We start from the raw sequence: 17106 nt of genomic DNA, 5'->3' as shown, positions 1-17106 counted from the left end.
ATTTTTACTTTCTGTTTTCACACAGGGACCATGTTATGTGAGAAAGTACTAGACTACTGTCAAACATTTAAAATGTCAAAATCATTCAGGTTTCCTCACTAGTAACTAGTAACCCTCTGTGGCATTCTGTCTTCCAGAATGTCCTGTGGCTTGCATACAGATCTCCATGGCTTCTCGTCATCTCTGAATAAAGAGTTAGACATGCCTGTTGTGTTGCCTCTTATTTGGACTCATAGGAAACCAGTCTTTCTCTCATACTGTTGTTGCCCCTGGAATAAAAACTCTTTATGACACACATCTTCCAAGACTGATACAAGAGTTTTTCTTCCAGTAATAGGAAGAATCAGTACCTAAAGAAGTCCTCAGTATAGAAATTGTTCCTGACCTTAATTATTTGGCAACATTTAATTCTAATGGCACAGGACTGTTTTTTTCTGAATATCAGAAAAAAGAAGAAAACTGTAAAAACTCTATTTGAAGGCCAATCATCTTCACAAAATCTGAATAAAACAGGTTGCCTTTACAGTACAGGTTACAATATTAATATTATTGTTATCATTCAAAACATTTTCTGTAATATTCCAGTTGCTACCGCCTATATAGGGTCTAGGCAAAGACATAATGCAGTTGTATGTGGCTTGTATACATGTATATGTTTTAGGGGAGTGTGTTTTGTTAAGGAATTTCCTCACTATGTTACATGCATTTAAAAGGCTGCTTTTTGTAGTTTTATTTATATACATTTATATGTAAGGTCTGTAGGCTTTTGTGTATGTGTATGTGGGGTGACATGTATGTGTGACACCACTGGGGGATAAGTCACCTTGTCCATACTTCACAAGTGGTGCATTTCTTCTTTCATTTCAATGAATGCCTGCATTTTATATGTGTGTGTTTTTGGAATGGCAACATCAATAATATATGTGATTTTATTTTGTCTGTATACCAGTACTGTGTCTGGTCTGTTATGGCGGATAGTTTTTTTGTCAGTATAGTTCTTTCTCTGTGTTTATGTGTGGTATTTTCTAGTACTGTCATAACTGGTTTGTATGTGTTTATTAGTTTGTGTCCAGCTGTTTGTGTTTGTGCACGTAGTCTGTCAATTTCAGTAGTTTACAAACTGATGCGATGTCTTGGAATGTTTTTTGTTCTTTGTGGCAGTATGCATGGACTCTCTGTAATGTTAGTCCCATAAGAATACATTTTCTGTAGTTTCTTATGTTTATAACTTCATCTTGTATGGTTAGCATAAATGATTGTCTTGTTGAACATATGGCTTAGTCAGTTATTTAACAAAATCTAACCTATACAAGGATAATCAAATTCATGAGGATGTCTGCCATGCAATGTTTTTAGGGTCCATGCTTGTGCTTTAAATTGTTTGGTCGTTGTGTCCTCTGAGATTTTCTCTATGGTATGTAGGTTAAGTGGTGTGTTGCTCGGGTCTGCATGAACTTTTGCTTTGTGTAGTGTATGTATGCTGTTTAGTATGGAAGATTTTGTCTTAGATTAATTTGTGTAAGTTAATTATATCAATGAGACCCCTTCCTTATTCAGCATGTGGATGTCTGAGTTGTTCTATGGCTCCTTTGGGATGAAGTTTTTTGCGTTTTTGAGTAGTGTTCACTATAGCAGTGTTTGTGATCAGTGTATAACTCAGAAGGAATACATGAGTATTGGAATGGCATATGTGTTGATAGCTTTAATTGTTAGGAGTGCATGAAAATGTGTTTTGAGTATTTGTGAAAGACGTAATGTATATTTTAGTGTAAGATTATGTTTAATTTGTTTATGTTGGATAAGTTTGACCTGTTGGAATCCAATGTATTGTATAATTTGTGGTCTATATGGTCTTGCTTTTGTTCCTATTTTTGAGAATATACCCATCATCTCTAAGGGTTCCCATTTCTATATTATATTACATTTGTCCAGTCCAAACTCAATGTGTATGTCAGGTGAAAATGTTCCAATCATTTCTAGTAAATGCTGTAATTATTTGTTTGGGTCAGAAAATAGAATACATGTAATAGGTTGTCTTGTTGGTGTTATTTAATCTGTTAGATATCGGGAGGTATCTTTGAAAGTGTTCTGTAGAAATGATATGCATTCTCTCACACTATATATTGTATTATACAGCGGCTGAGCTCTACTGTCAAGTATATTAAAAAGATTGTCCCTTCTTTGTCTAGGTATTTTATATGCTTTTGTGACTGTTGGATTAATTTAATTATTAGGAAAAGCTGGGCACATAATGAATGACAAGTATCAACTCTTCTATATTATCTATGTACTTGGAAAATGAGTTATGGCATTACCAAATTAAGCCCCCTAAGGGCTCTGGGATCACTTGCATATAATATATTTACACTCTATGAACATCATATATAAAAATAAAATGATCCAGGGGGTGGTCTTCTTTGGACATTTAAGCCACCAGTCACTCATACATTAGATTGAGGAGCAGCGGTATAATGTATGAGTAACCGTGTACATGTATTTCATGTGCACAGTACCTCTGAAACAAAAAAATGCTCATGCTATTTTGAGAGAGGGTAAGATTTCAGAAATTTCATGACTGTACCTACAACACAACTACTATTATGTAGGAGTGAAATTTCTAGGGCATAATCTAGCAGGTCAGACAAAAATCTGAAGGCAGATGAAATCTGTATTGATTTTGACCTTCCAGTCTGGAGTTAATGGTTGGGGGATTATTACAGATGGGGTGATATCAACATACTAAAATCCTGTTGCAGCTTTGGTTGAATAATATTGCCTAATGCTCAATGCAGTAACATGCAAAATACAAATAAATGTAATCTTACATTTTCTAGAGGCTTTCCTAATATTATGAGAGAGTTACTCAATAGCACTTAAATATTTACCTTAAAGACAAAATAATACCACCTGGCTTGTGTGATGTATGTGCAAGCAAACGGGGGTATGGATAGGGGAATTCAGTATAATACCTGCATTATTTTTTTCTTGCATATGCCGAAGTCATCCTGATGGTAGATAATAGTCCACACATGAGCTGCAGAAAAAAAGTTATGCTTTACATACAATTCTACATTTACTTATCGTCATTTTTGCTTTCTACATGCTTTACATAGATTTCAAGGCCTTTTGGATGCTTATAGTGAATAACACAATAACGACAATAACATGCATTTTGGTCTAAAGTAGCTTAATGACTGCAATTATTTTTATAGTAAAAAGTACATGAAAATGTACATTTTCACATACTTTGTCCCTTTAAATCGAAAGGAATGTGAAGCTGCAAGTTGTAAATTGAGAGAGGGTAAGACATTAATTTCTGTTTTGCCACTGTCAATGGGCAATTAGATGTGTAGCTGAGCAAACCAAGGAGAAACATGAAACAACAACTCCTGTAGCACTTACGTAATCTGTTCTTGATCTGCACCTAGTATGATACAATTTATAATTTACAATGTACAATTTACCAACTATTTTACATTACAGTGAGAAATTAACCACATTAAAAAATAGTAAAACATAATAATTTGCCAGTAAATTATGCTTCATGTTGCATTAGAGACATTCATTGCGTAATATGATTTCATTCTGTTTGGTTTTGAAATCAACACACATAAACTTTTTAAACTTGCACTTTTATTGTAAAACTAGTAAAATATTTTTTTTAATTAAATTTTCGCCAATATCACATTGAATTTGGTTCTGTGTTTGGACTTTCATCGTGACAACGCAACGTATAACTGCCAGTGATTGAATTTTTTTTCTTTCTCTCTATTATGTAAAAAACTTTTTAGAATGTTTGGTTCTGAGATTTGTAAATTGTCTTTGCAAAAGCTATTCTAACGGCAAACTGTTAACGTTTTAATATGAATGGCATATTAAGATCTCCTTTGTTATCTAACATTATCCTCTGAAGATGTACTACATTACCTTTCTTGGATACATCTTTCTTTCTACAGTAATTCCTGTGGAGGAACACCGGACGGTGTTAATGGCTGTAGATATTCTTCGGGCTATTGTAAGTTGATGTTTTCATCTTCCACACAATCACCACCAGCTGTTTCAGCACAGTCTATTGATTCGCATTTAAACAATATACCGTGTAACAGATTAACATTTTTGGCGTTAATTCATTTGACTTCATCATTTCTATGTGCTAGAATTGCCCGTGTATTCATTTTTACTGTTGATAACCCTTCGTGATGAAATTCTTCAATAAGATTTGGACATAATACGTCTTCTTTAATTGGGAACTTAAACTGAGGAAAATGTTAAAATGCATAAGAAACAAGAACTGTGTCTGTCAAAAGCATTTACACAAATGGCCAAAGACTCGACTCGCTGGACTTGAAAAAATCTTCCAAAAGTCTTGTCTTATTGCAGAATTGTTTTTATATAATAGAGAGATATGCTGTCAACAGTTTGAGTAAAATGTGTCTTTTCCTAGGACTGATTTGTTTGGTGCACATGGGAAGGATTTAGATGTTATTCTATCTAGTGCTCATTTTCCCTCTTCTGCATTCACACAACAGGGCATTTACTCAGAAGAACAGTGAGAGCTCTTCAGACTCCACCTTAACTCTGCCTCTTCTGCATCCAGGGTTTAAAAACTTCAGAAAAGAACAGTGGTATTGTTATGGATAAATGGAGGAAGACACACTGGTTTTACTAGTTTTCACTTTTTTGAAACAGCTCCATTTGTCAGTACCAAGGAGAAATAAACAAGGGTAGTCCAGATATCCAAATTCTTTCTATATATCTTTTTGATATTTTACAATGCGTGCTGAAATTTATTTTAAAAAATATGGCTTTAATGAAAATTTCATTCTGAATTTCATCTCCATCACAAAAACAGCATTAACTTGTGTTGACGGTATTCTCAAGTTCTCTTCTGGATAAAATGTAATATACAGTAATTTACCATGTCTTTCTTAGAAATTAGTTGTCCCTAAATTTCTGTATGAAGAATTCATTTATGAGAGGATTCTGCAGATATCAAGACAATAATGAAACTTCATCATTATTTAGTTACTTTATCAAAAATGTTTGACTAAATCTACTATGATGTGAAGTTCGGCTAAATTTGATGACGGAGTGTGACTAAACACATTGTCAACATATTTTCTCATAAGATCTGTGGAAAAGTAGAAATTATGCCGCTCTCCTAATATTTCTTGTGTAACAAATCTTGCTCATTCATTGTGTTAGGCATAATATTTATTTACTCTCAGGTTTCTCAGATGAGTTGGTTACTTCTGTACATTTCAATCAAGTCATGTCTGAGGGGATTCCCTTAATTCAAAAGACTGCTGGTGGAAGAGCACAACCAGTTTGACACATGGTAAGGAAAAGTCCCCAAATAGTCCCCTAATAGCAAAGTTATATAGCCACTCTAAGAGAAGAAAAGATCCCATACACAAAAATGCAGAAATCACTGACAATATTTAAATAAAATAAAACTTTATAATAAGGGTTTTAAGAGCCTCCATAATAGATCATTAATTACTTACTGCATTACTGCAAAGTTGCATAAACTCAGCCTTCATTAAGGTCTTGTTACACAGTTGATACTGACTAATAGATATACAATAGATACTTTCTAAGTCTTAACAAGACCAAAGAAGACATTTGTTAAAATGGCACAATAGCTAATTTGAAGATTCACCTTGGTAGCCTCTGTTTCCTATAAATATATATTGTTTTAATTTTATTGAATTAATTAAAATCAAATAAAATTCCATACAAGCAAGTCAAGTTTTACAAAACTAGTAATAATAATAATTCTTTGCATTTATATAGCTCTTTTCTCACTACTCAAAGCACTTAGCAATTGCAGGTTATAGCCTTGCTCAAGAGCAGAGCAGAGTCCCTTTTGGCATTTTACATGATTTGAACTGGCAACCTCACAATTGCCAGTGCAGATCCCTAGCCTCAGAGTCACCACTCCGCCTAACTAGGTTTGAAACTAATCAACCCCCTCCCCTGAGAAAGAGAGCTAGGCCAATAGAATAAAACTTTAGTAGTAATAGTTGGAAAAATCTATCAATCAATAAATAAATATGTAAATAAATAAAAATAAACAGAAAAAAACTGAATAGAATCTATTTCCTCAAATTAAATGCTTATTCTAAAATGTTATTGATTAGATCCTCCTAGGCTCCTAGAAGTTATGTACAGATCGTCTAAGTGAGAATTAGATTTTTTTCCAATCTCAGATAATATATAACATCAGTTATCCACTTACTTAAAAGTTGTAAATTAGGATTCTTCCAGTTGAGCAAGATAAGTTTATGTGCAAATAGTGAAGTAAAGGCAATTATAGTTTGTCCTTCTCCACCTCAAGCCCATCTCGAAGTACACCAAACACAGCTGTTTGTGGATTAGGAGGGACTGTGATTCCAAGGTTGTCTGAAAGACATTTAAAGGTTTTGTTCCAAAATTATGTTAATGTGGTGCACATCCAAAACATATGTCCCAATGAGGCTGGAACTTGATTGCAACATTCACAGGTTGGATCTCGCCCAGGAAACATTTTGGAGAATTTTAAACGAGACAGATGCACTCGATATATAATTTTAAGTTGAGCTATTGTATGCTTTGTGCACATGGAGCTAGAGTGAATTCTGAAATGTTGAGTAAGAGATCCTTTTCCCACTGTACTCTGGGATCTTTGAAAGGGAGGGACTTTAAAAGGTTTTTATATATTGCAGAAATGCTTTGTAAGTCCTTAAGAGTGATCAATATTCTTTCCGGAATAGAGGTTGGTGGGAGGTAAGGAAAATTGGTCAGGTTTTGTTTAACAAAATTTCTAATTTGGAGGTAGTAAAAGAAATGTGATGCTGGAAAGTTAAATTTGGAGTGTAATTGTTCATAGGAGGCAAATATGTTGTCTGTGCACAGGTCTCTAAGTGATTTAATCCCAAATGTTTTCCAGACATTAAAAACTGCATATGTTTGAGATGGTGGAAAAAGGTGGTTATCATGCAGAAGTGCCACAGATAGAAGCTTTTCTTTCATGAACTACTTCCTACATTGGTTCCATATTCAGAGTGAATGAAGCGCAATTTGGTTGTTAGTATATTGACAATAACTTGTATTTACTGGGGTATATAAAGAAGTACTGCATAATTTTATTTCTATTGCGGACCAAGCCTGTGTATGTTTATCTATTTGTGTCAATGTCCAGGTTTTTAAATTCTGTGTATTTGCTGCCCAGTAATAAAATTGAAAGTTAGGTAGAGCCATGCCACCTTCTCCCTTAGGTCTTTGTAGGGTCACCTTTTGGATATGTGGATGTTTTGAATTCCAAATAAATGAGCTTATGATTGAATCTAAATTCTTAAAAATATGTATTGATGTATATTGGAATGTTTTGATATAGAAAAAGAAGCTTAAGAAGGATTTTCATCTTAGCAGTGTTAATTCTTCCAGCTGAAGTGAGATGGAAGGTAGACCATCAATGTAAGGCTTAATTTTTTCCATATAGACAGCAAAATTTTGTTGATAAAAAGCTTTATGTTTACTTGTGATGTTTACCCCTAGGTATTTAAACTGATCTGCAATGATTAAAGGCAAGGTGTCCAATCTAATATTGTGTGCTTGAAAATTCACTGGAAAGAACACACTTTTATTCAAATTAATTCTGAAACCAGAAATCTTTTGAAATCCTGTTAGTGCTGGTAGGAATACAGGCACAGTATTTTGTGGATCTGATATATATAGCACCATATCATCTGCATATAGTGAAATTTTCTGTTGAATTAAATGTAAATATTTTATTATTATAAAAACATCATTGGAGATTAACTGAATTTTGTGAATTCTATACACATAAAAGCAATGCAAACATACACTATAAGCACAACAGTAATCATCATTTCGCACTTGCTCACAAACATCCTGTTTAGTAATTTAACTGGGGTTGGTCCATTCTGTTTCAATGTACATTGGACTTCCCCAAAGGGCAACATATGGAGGCCATACTACAGGAGAGAATTGCAGCCTGTGCAAAACAATGCACTGTTCTTCTGGGCACTAGAGGGCAAGTCATGTAGAATTTGCCAGGCATGCCTGAACCCTTGATAAAAGAGAGTAATGCCAGGGAGGCTTCAGGCCAAAGGTAATGAGAAATCTTTCACACTAGATAAAAGCCAATTTTCTTCCTTATAATTAAGTTATCTTCAAGGTGGAAACGCATATTACTATAAGTGCTATTGAAGACTCAGGAGTGCAGATACATCAGAAATCTGAGTTTTACCCGGGGTTGATCACAGCAGAAGTTTAAGCGCTCCCTAACGGCAAACATGGTTTGTGTCCGAGGAATAGTCTGGAATAAGAAGAAAGTTCAAATGGTAGGAAGACACCGGAAGAGAGAGAAAAAGACCAAAAATGACAAATGGAGTGTTTAAGTATAGCGCAAGTAGGTGTGCCAACCATCCAGGTAAACAAGAGATGCAACATCATTATTGTCTGGCCCAGTTGCAGGATGCATTTCGTTTACATTGTTACTTTGTGTCCTTTAATGTGTCAATAAAAGTAAAGTGTTTGCGTGCTTATGCTCTCTTTCGTGTTACTTGGTTGAAAGGTGAGATCAGGAGGAGGGGCAGTACTATAATAAATGGCAATTAGAATCATAGCACATTGGCTTCAGTTAAGTTCAGAGCTGCTTTTTAAATACTTTTTATTAATAATTTTATTTGGCAACAAAACATTGTAAAAGAACACAGCACATTAGTACAAATGAAAATAACACAGCAAGTATAATTATATGCTTCAGAAAGAATGCATGAAACTTTATCTCCAATCTGTCACCATGACTAGAGAGCCTTATCAAAAATGATTCTTTGTGTAGGATAAAACAGCAACTAAAATACAAAGCTTGAGAACAGACCCAATATAGTTTTCACCAGTCATCAAAAAATCTGAAGATCCTTGTAAAGAGAATTATATCTTTTGTAATTTGACATAATCTAGAACATCATGTTCCAGCTGAAGTAAAGAGGGTGGATTGGAATTATTCTACTTGAGCTTAATAAACCTACAGTATGTAGTGTAGTGTGGTACAAGACATTTCAAGTGATTTTTCATAGCACATTTGTTCTTCTACTAGTGCCCATTTTCCCTCTTCTGCCTTCAGGCAACAGGGCATTTACTCAGAAGAACAGTGAGAGCTCTTCTGACTCCACCTTAACTCTACCTTTTCTCCATCCAGGGTTTAAAAGCTTCAGAAAAGAACAGTGGTATTGTTATGGATAAACTGGAGGAAGACATCCTACTCCAAATATTGCTGTTGAGGCATTAAGAATGATTTCAAATCCAAGGCTATTCCAAAGATTTATACATATATTTAACTACAATGATTTAAGTATAGAACATCCCCAAAATGTGATCCAGTGACGTAGACACTTCATAATCTTACTCTAGGTTGGATCTTACCCTGGGTATATTTTATGGAATTATGGTATGCTTGATGCATATTATAAATGGCTGAATTCTACCCTTTACATAAGATGGTAATTAAGGGAATCCCTTTCCCATCATTCTCTAATTACATTAAGGGTTAAGCTTCTTGTAATTTTTTTTAATATACTCTGGAGATGCTGTCTAAAACTTCAGCCACACTGGCCAGTATTGACCTAGGGGCAGATGTTGTTGAAAGATGAGGGAGGTTGGGTAGTTCAGTTTTTAACTATGTTTTTTATTTCTATGTGAAATAAAGTGTGTAACTAGAATTTTAAATTTGGAGTGAAACAGTTAAAAAGACACAGATGCGCTATCAATATAAAGATCTCTAAATGTTACCATCCCTATCATCTTGTGAAAATACTACATAGATTAAAGCAGGCTGAAATAGGATATAATAATAAATTGGTACAACAGATAACAGTTTCTCTTCCTTAATTGTGTTCTAAATCGGTTGCATATCTTTAGTAAATGGTGAACCACTGCGTTGCTTGTGAATTGACGATAATTACTGTTGAATGGAGCATAGTAGAACATACAAAAAAGATTTAAAATAGGATTTCCTTTCCATTGATAACCAAGCAGGTGTAGATTTGTGGGCTTCTGCCAGTTTCCCATATTTTATTGTATGAATATTTACAGCCCAGTAACAGAACTCAAAGTTAGGCAGTGTCATGCTGCCTTCTGCTTTATTTAGGTTTTTGTACCATTAGTGTTTTTAACATTTTTTATGTTCCAGATAAATAATTAAGTCTAACTTCTTGAGAATGATGTGTTGATGTATACTGGGGTGCTCTGAAAGAGATGTTCTGTAAAAGATTTGAGAAGATATTCATTTTGACACTTGCCAATTATCCTTTCATGTTAATTCTCCTGGCTAAAGTAAAGTGAAAGGATGAACATCTATAAACATATTGTTTATTTTTTCTATTATCCTTAATGTAAATGTAAATGTATCTACTAGAATTGTTAGTGTAAGTGAACTTTATGGTTTCTTGTAGTAATTCTCCCTAGTATTTAAACTTTTTGGCAAAATGTTATTTGGCTTTGCCTAACATACAGTTAAATTCAAATAGAAAAGTTATACTTTTATTCAAATTAATTTTTAATATGGAGATATTTTCAAATTCTACCAACAAGTTTCCAGTTTTTCTTGATCACTTTGATGCAGTTCTCACATCAGGAATGTCATTCTCCTCACTCTTAATGTAGTCCTCAAATCAGTAACACATTTTCTCAACCACATTAGCATTTCTCATTATGTTTGTACACACTGCTTTTGTTTTTACACATACTTGACTACTAAAGGCATTTTATCATTGTGTTGATGCATTTCACATCTGACTCTCACAACTCATCAGAATAATTTGCACTTTTGTCAGTCAGGACTGTTCAGCATTACATTTATGTTTTCAATCAAATTACTTTTGTTTTTCTCGTGTATATGAAAGAGCAAGGCCAATAACTGTCTCTGTTAATAGTAAATTGCCTTTCAATGGAAAACAAATAAAAACATGTCCTCAGAAGAGATTTAGCTGAAACAAGTTGAAATGCATTCTCTCAATCTTATATTAGAGGTGCATGTCATGGCACTGTAGTAATTACATACATGCTTATGATGCTCATGTTTCACAGAGTGAATAGTGCTGAAATGAAGCAGGAAGAAGGAATCATGAAGGTACAAGAACCAGGCTTTATGAGATTACATGGTGTCCAAATTCGTGGTATGGCAAGAGGGAGACTAACACACAGAGGACAAATAAGAGTCAGGGGCAGGGGCAGAGGGAGAGGAGTGAATATGTTCCATAGGGCGTCTAATTAAATAAGGGCAACAATTGTGGACCATGTTATCAATCATGGCCTAAGTGTGGCTGAAGCTGGTTGACAGGTGCAGCATCTGGTAACATGGTCTACAGTGCCTTCTATAATACAGACATTCAGGAATGAGAACAAGTATCTGATCCCACGTTTATTGTATTTCTGTATCATATGCAACATCATGATTGTGCAGTTTATTGTAAATAGTAGAATCTGTGACCTCTGTATAACAATAGATAAATTGATTTGTATTGTCAGAATCGTACCACTGCCTCATTCTGGAGGGAGAGGGACACTTTTGACACACAAATAGCAGGTGGCAATGGTGGACACAGTGAGAGAAAACAATGCCATTAGACTAAAAAAGATTCAGCAAGCTGTTTTGGAGGACAATGTAATTTTTTGAAATATTGCCTCTGTGAGTCTCTCCACCTTAGGCAGGGTCCTAAAAAGACGTGCTTTCTCTACAAAACAGTTCCTCCATTTGAGAGCAATAAAAGAGCTTAGACACCTGTATGTACAGGTAAGGATGTAAAGATGTTTTCTCTTTTTTCTAACCTACATTATTTCATATGTTTCTAATGTAAACACTCTTTTTGAATTTTACAGAGAATACTTGAGTTGGAACCCAACGAGACGCCACACAATTTTGTGTATGTGGATGAGGCAGGATTTGACCTGAATAAAATAAGGAGATGTGACAGCAACATCATAGGTTATAAGCCACAGTACAGTAGATGTGCCAGGCTAGCGTGGGGGCAACATCACAATGTTTGCTGCTATTTTTCAACATAGAGTAATTCACCATTCTGCAACCACTGGGCCCTGCAACAGAGACTGGCTTCTTCAGTTTTTAGATGGTTGTGAGAGCCACTTCATGACACTTCATGTGGTAATTTGGGACAATGTCATTTTTCACCACTCCAGCCATGTGAGGGAATGGTTTGAAACCCACCCATAAATGATAATGGTGTTCCTGCCACAGTATTCACCATTCTTCAACCCAATTGAAGAATTACCCTGTTGAAGATGTAGAAGATGCATGATCATCAGGTTTCCCTAATAGAAGCAATTGATGCTGGCTGTGAGAATGTCATACCTGAGGCTTGTCGACGCTGGGTGCAGCATGCAAAAAGATTTTACACTCTGTGTCTCAGAAATGAAGACATCAGGTATGATGTAGACACAATGATGTGGCCTAATAGAGATGACATTTCATATTTTGCACTTTATAGTAATTTTAGATTTATATTTGCATATATAGTGTGACTTTACTATACTATACAGTAGTTGGTGCTATGCTTTAAATTTGTATATTTTTGCTTTGTCTGTTTTCTAATGCATTTAGTTTAATGCGTATCATTTTGCTTTTCTCAGTTGTAGCACTTATATTGTGTAAAGTTTCAAATAAATTCTTCACATTTCATTTTTGTGTCCAAACATTTTTACTCTACAGTACATTAGGCCTTCATTTTTGCAGTACTCTTTTCATAGTCAGTAAGGTTTTGATTAAGGTATAAAAACATTTGATGTCTAAGGTTTTTATTCATTGGTCACAGTGCAGAAGTGATTGACTGACTTTGCATGTTTGGACACATATGAAAAAGGTTTTGATTGTTTCAGTGTCTTTTGCACAGGTGAGTGTGTGTTGTGACAAATGCCTTAACTGTTTGGAGAATTATATTAACATTGGTGAGAATGAAGTTCCTGATGTGAGAATTGGATCAATGCAATTGAGAAAAAACTATAATACTATTGGCCAAGATGTAAATGCTCTTTTAAAAGAACAAATGACTTAGACCACCTTTACTTGACATAAAGTAGTAATGACTATACCGTAAAGCTTATAATGCAATCATGAGATACAAGCCTTCTTAAAATGAACTGCAGGAGGCAGTGCCTTTAGTTATGAAATATCTAGAGTTTATGGTAATATAGGAGATACTCCAATGATTTTCAACATTTAAGTAAAGGTTGTCATCTCATTATTTTTGCATATTGCATTTATGTTAAAACAGCTGATAAAGTTGACATTACTTTTAAATTTTGTGGCCAATTTCATAATAGGTTCTTATTAAGTCTTTGTCATTGTATTTCTTCTCTCAATATTATGCATTGTCACTTGTCACTTGGCATCACTGACATTTTGGTCAAGTTAACTCTTCTGCCCTTGAAGCCTGAGTTTTGATCAAAGGAGTTACCACTAATGGCGGACCAGCTTTCACTTTAATACAAAAGGAGAAATTTGGCAGTCAATTAGCCTCAGTTGGACAAACTGCTACTTGCCTTTTTCATAGTGGCTTTGGGCCCCAGAAGTTAATTATGTTAAATTTTTTTTTGCCCTCCTCTGTTCCAAGCTGACCTTAACATGAAGTACTGTACACACAATTAATAAAGTACATGTATGTTAATTTGAAAATATATGAAGGTGATTCATGGATTAAAGCCCTTAAAATATGTATGTTTCTATGTATATAGTGCTTGTTATTGTTGTATTTTTAAGTCATCTTACTACAGTTGTTAACGTATGGTGTGATCTGGCCTTGTAATTTGAAATATGCTCTAGTGAAATGACTAGGATTAGAATTGAAATTTTTTTATATATGTATTTCAAGGACAGTATGGTAGCACAGTGGTAGTGCTGCTGCCTTGCAGTAAGGAGACCTGGGTTCGCTGCTGAGTTTGCATGTTCTCCTTGTGTCTGCATGGGTTTCCTCTGGGTGCTCCGGTTTCCGCCCACAGTCCAAAGACATGCAGGTTACTGTACGTGCATTGGCAATTCAAAATTGTCCCTAGTGTGTGCTTGGTGTGTGGGTGTGTGCCCTGCAGTGGGCTGGTGCCCTGGCTGGGGTTTGTTTCCTGCCTTGCACCCTGTGTTGGCTCCAGCAGACCCTTGTGACCCTGTAGTTAGGATATAGCGGTTTGGATAATGGATGGATGGATGTATTGCACAACATATAAAATAAAATTCTCGCAAGTAAGGAAGATTCATTGATTAGTGCAAATTGACACACTCTTCTGTAAAACATTTTTGCATTTATACGGTGCTGTGAACAATGCCTTGACAGGCAAGATTGACAATAGAATAATTTACAGGTGAAGGCTATGCACATGCACATAGTGAACCATTTTCAGTTCTGGCAATGATGCAAATGCCAGCGGTGATCTATAATCCACCACTAAAGCAAAATTTACCAGCAGCAGACAGCTTGCTAGCCAGGAACAAGAAAGGCTGCCGCTAAAGGTGCCGTGTCCTCCTGTCATATGCCTCAAAAATAATGCATTTCTGCTTCTGTCCTACAGTTACACCAGCATTTCTCAACCTTTAAGTATTTGCACCCCGAATTTTCAAAACAGTTTTAATCGCATCCCCCTAAGGTTTTTTTGAAAGGCGTCCACTAATTCCAATTAGTTCTTTTTTAATTAATGATATATCATAGATGTATATTTTATTAAACCTACTTAAATTTTATCGACATTTATCTAACTCTGTATTTATTGTTCTAGTATCAGAATGTAGTTTAGGTTAATTTATTTTGGTTTCAACAGATGTTTCTTTCATATTTTTGATTCTTGTTTTCTTTTTTTCACATCTTCGCGCCCCCCTTTTTGTTACTTCGCGCCCCCCTAGGGGGCCCGCCCACAGGTTGAGAACCACTGAGTTACTCATTAGCTTGTTTTATGTAACAGTGTAAGACTGAAGTCTGACAAGTTAAAATAAGTTAGCAGTTGCAGTGTGCGGTACAGGCAAAATACTATAAAGTATGTCAGTCAAGACAGGGAATGTTCTAGTCCTACCTTCCCATCTATTCATCCACTCACAGAATTACATGTGCAAAGTTACTTTTTTACCCACAGAGTTACTTTTAGTCTCCTTTGTAATGTCAGTCCCCTCTTTCTCCATTTGTTGGTAATCCATGAGCCTACCCTGAAAGTACAGAGAACAAACAGACTGGCACTGTCATAAACATAGCAGTGCACAGATTTACACAGTAGTGGGAAAGTGGTTTTCACTGCTGCCTCACAGCTGCAAGGATCTGGATTTGTATCCTTACTTAGTCACTGTGGAATTTATACATTCTTCCTATGTTTTATGGTAATTTTTTAGGTATGCTAGTTTCTTCCCACATCCATTTTAAGTTAATTGGCAATGCTAAAGTGGCTAAGTATGAGCGAGTGTGGATGTACGTATGTACTTGTGCACCCTTTAATAAACTGATGCCCATTCAGAGTTGGTTCCTGTTTTGCACTTGTTTCAATAGGGATAACCTTGGCATCTATAAGTCTGAAATTGAATAAGCAGTTCTGAAAATAGACGGATAAATGGGATTTACCAGGTGGTACAGAAAACAGGCTATGATTTAACAATTTCAGATTTCAAAAAGAAAAAAAAAATGCATATAGTAAATACATAGAAACAGCACATAAAAAAACAAAACAACTAATTATCTTTACAGTACAGTTCACAATGTCATATTATCTGCCTTGCAATTGTACTCTTATGTTATGATTAGTGCAATGCTCTTCTGATCTATTATGGGGGGTGCCGTCAGCCATTGATCTAATTTTATATTTATCAAATGTACAGTATTTCTGAACATTTCAGAATATAATCTATGAACCAGACAGCTGCTAGACATTTTATAGAATTTAAGTATTTAGTTTGTGACTTAATGGCATTTTTAGGCATAGTAAAATCACATTCTACACTTAGGGTAATTTTTAAGATTATGCTATGTACAAGTGAATTACTTTGGATCTTAGTTGTTAAGATTATGCTGTGTAGAAGCAAATTATTTTGGATGTTTTATTTAAAGCTGGACATGCCTACTGGTTTAAATGCATATAATGACCTGTTTTGAGTCCCTTAAATTCTTTCAAATGAATTTCAAGTTCAAATTTATTATTGTTTGCACTGTACAGTACAGTACCAACAATGAACAATGAATACACATAAAGGCAATGAATACAACACCATTCATTATTTGTAACACTATTGGCTTACACTTTGAGCTACATGTGTTCTTTAGTCTTAACCTCTACTTACTAAAAAGTATAATCTTTAAGATGACAAGAGAGTTCAGTACTGCTTGCTGTCTAATCTGTCCATCACAATGGTTTAACACAGCCACAATGGCTATAGGTTTTCATTCTAGCCATTTTTTAATTAGTACTCATTTATTACTGCTAATAGTATATGCTAAGCATACCTTAATGTTAACTAACTTGGATTTTTTAAGGTTTGTGACCCTAAATTGTTTGATTTTTCTATAGTCAATGGCCAAGCAAAGTAATTTTTCTTCTCACCTACAGTATGGGTGTGTGGGCGAATATGTAACCTGTTTAGGCCAGAGCTTCTTGTTCTTGGCATTAAAATGAGGACTGCCTTTTCTTTCTCTTTTTTTTTTTAAATTGCACGTTTTCACTTCTGATTTAAACTAATTTCCAATTAAGGCTATGCAGTGTAAATCAGGGAAGAGGTACAAATAGTCCAGTACCACTTGCTTCCTTGATGTCAGCCACCATTTCTTGGATAAAAAAAAGAAAAGAAAGCTGGCCAATATCAGGAATACAGAGAGCACAAGGCATTGTGCTTCACTCTGAGTGGCATCTTCATTTTCACACACGGTACTAAATTTGAAAAAGCCACTAGAGAAGCCTTACATGTACTCCTTCCACTTTGTTAAAAAAATGGCAGCAGTATAGTGCCCCTGTTTCCGAGATGCAAAGAATTATTCATGGATATAAGGTATGTACAAAATCATTTTTTCATTTGCTTGCCAGCATTATACTGTTTATTAAACACCTGGTTGCACAGTGGTTAGTGCT

This window comes from Polypterus senegalus, chromosome 7, assembly GCF_016835505.1.
Source record: "Polypterus senegalus isolate Bchr_013 chromosome 7, ASM1683550v1, whole genome shotgun sequence".
NCBI classification, from domain to species: Eukaryota; Metazoa; Chordata; class Cladistia; order Polypteriformes; family Polypteridae; genus Polypterus; species Polypterus senegalus.
The sequence above is the reverse complement of the archived record's forward strand: the minus strand, read 5'-3'. Positions refer to the sequence as shown.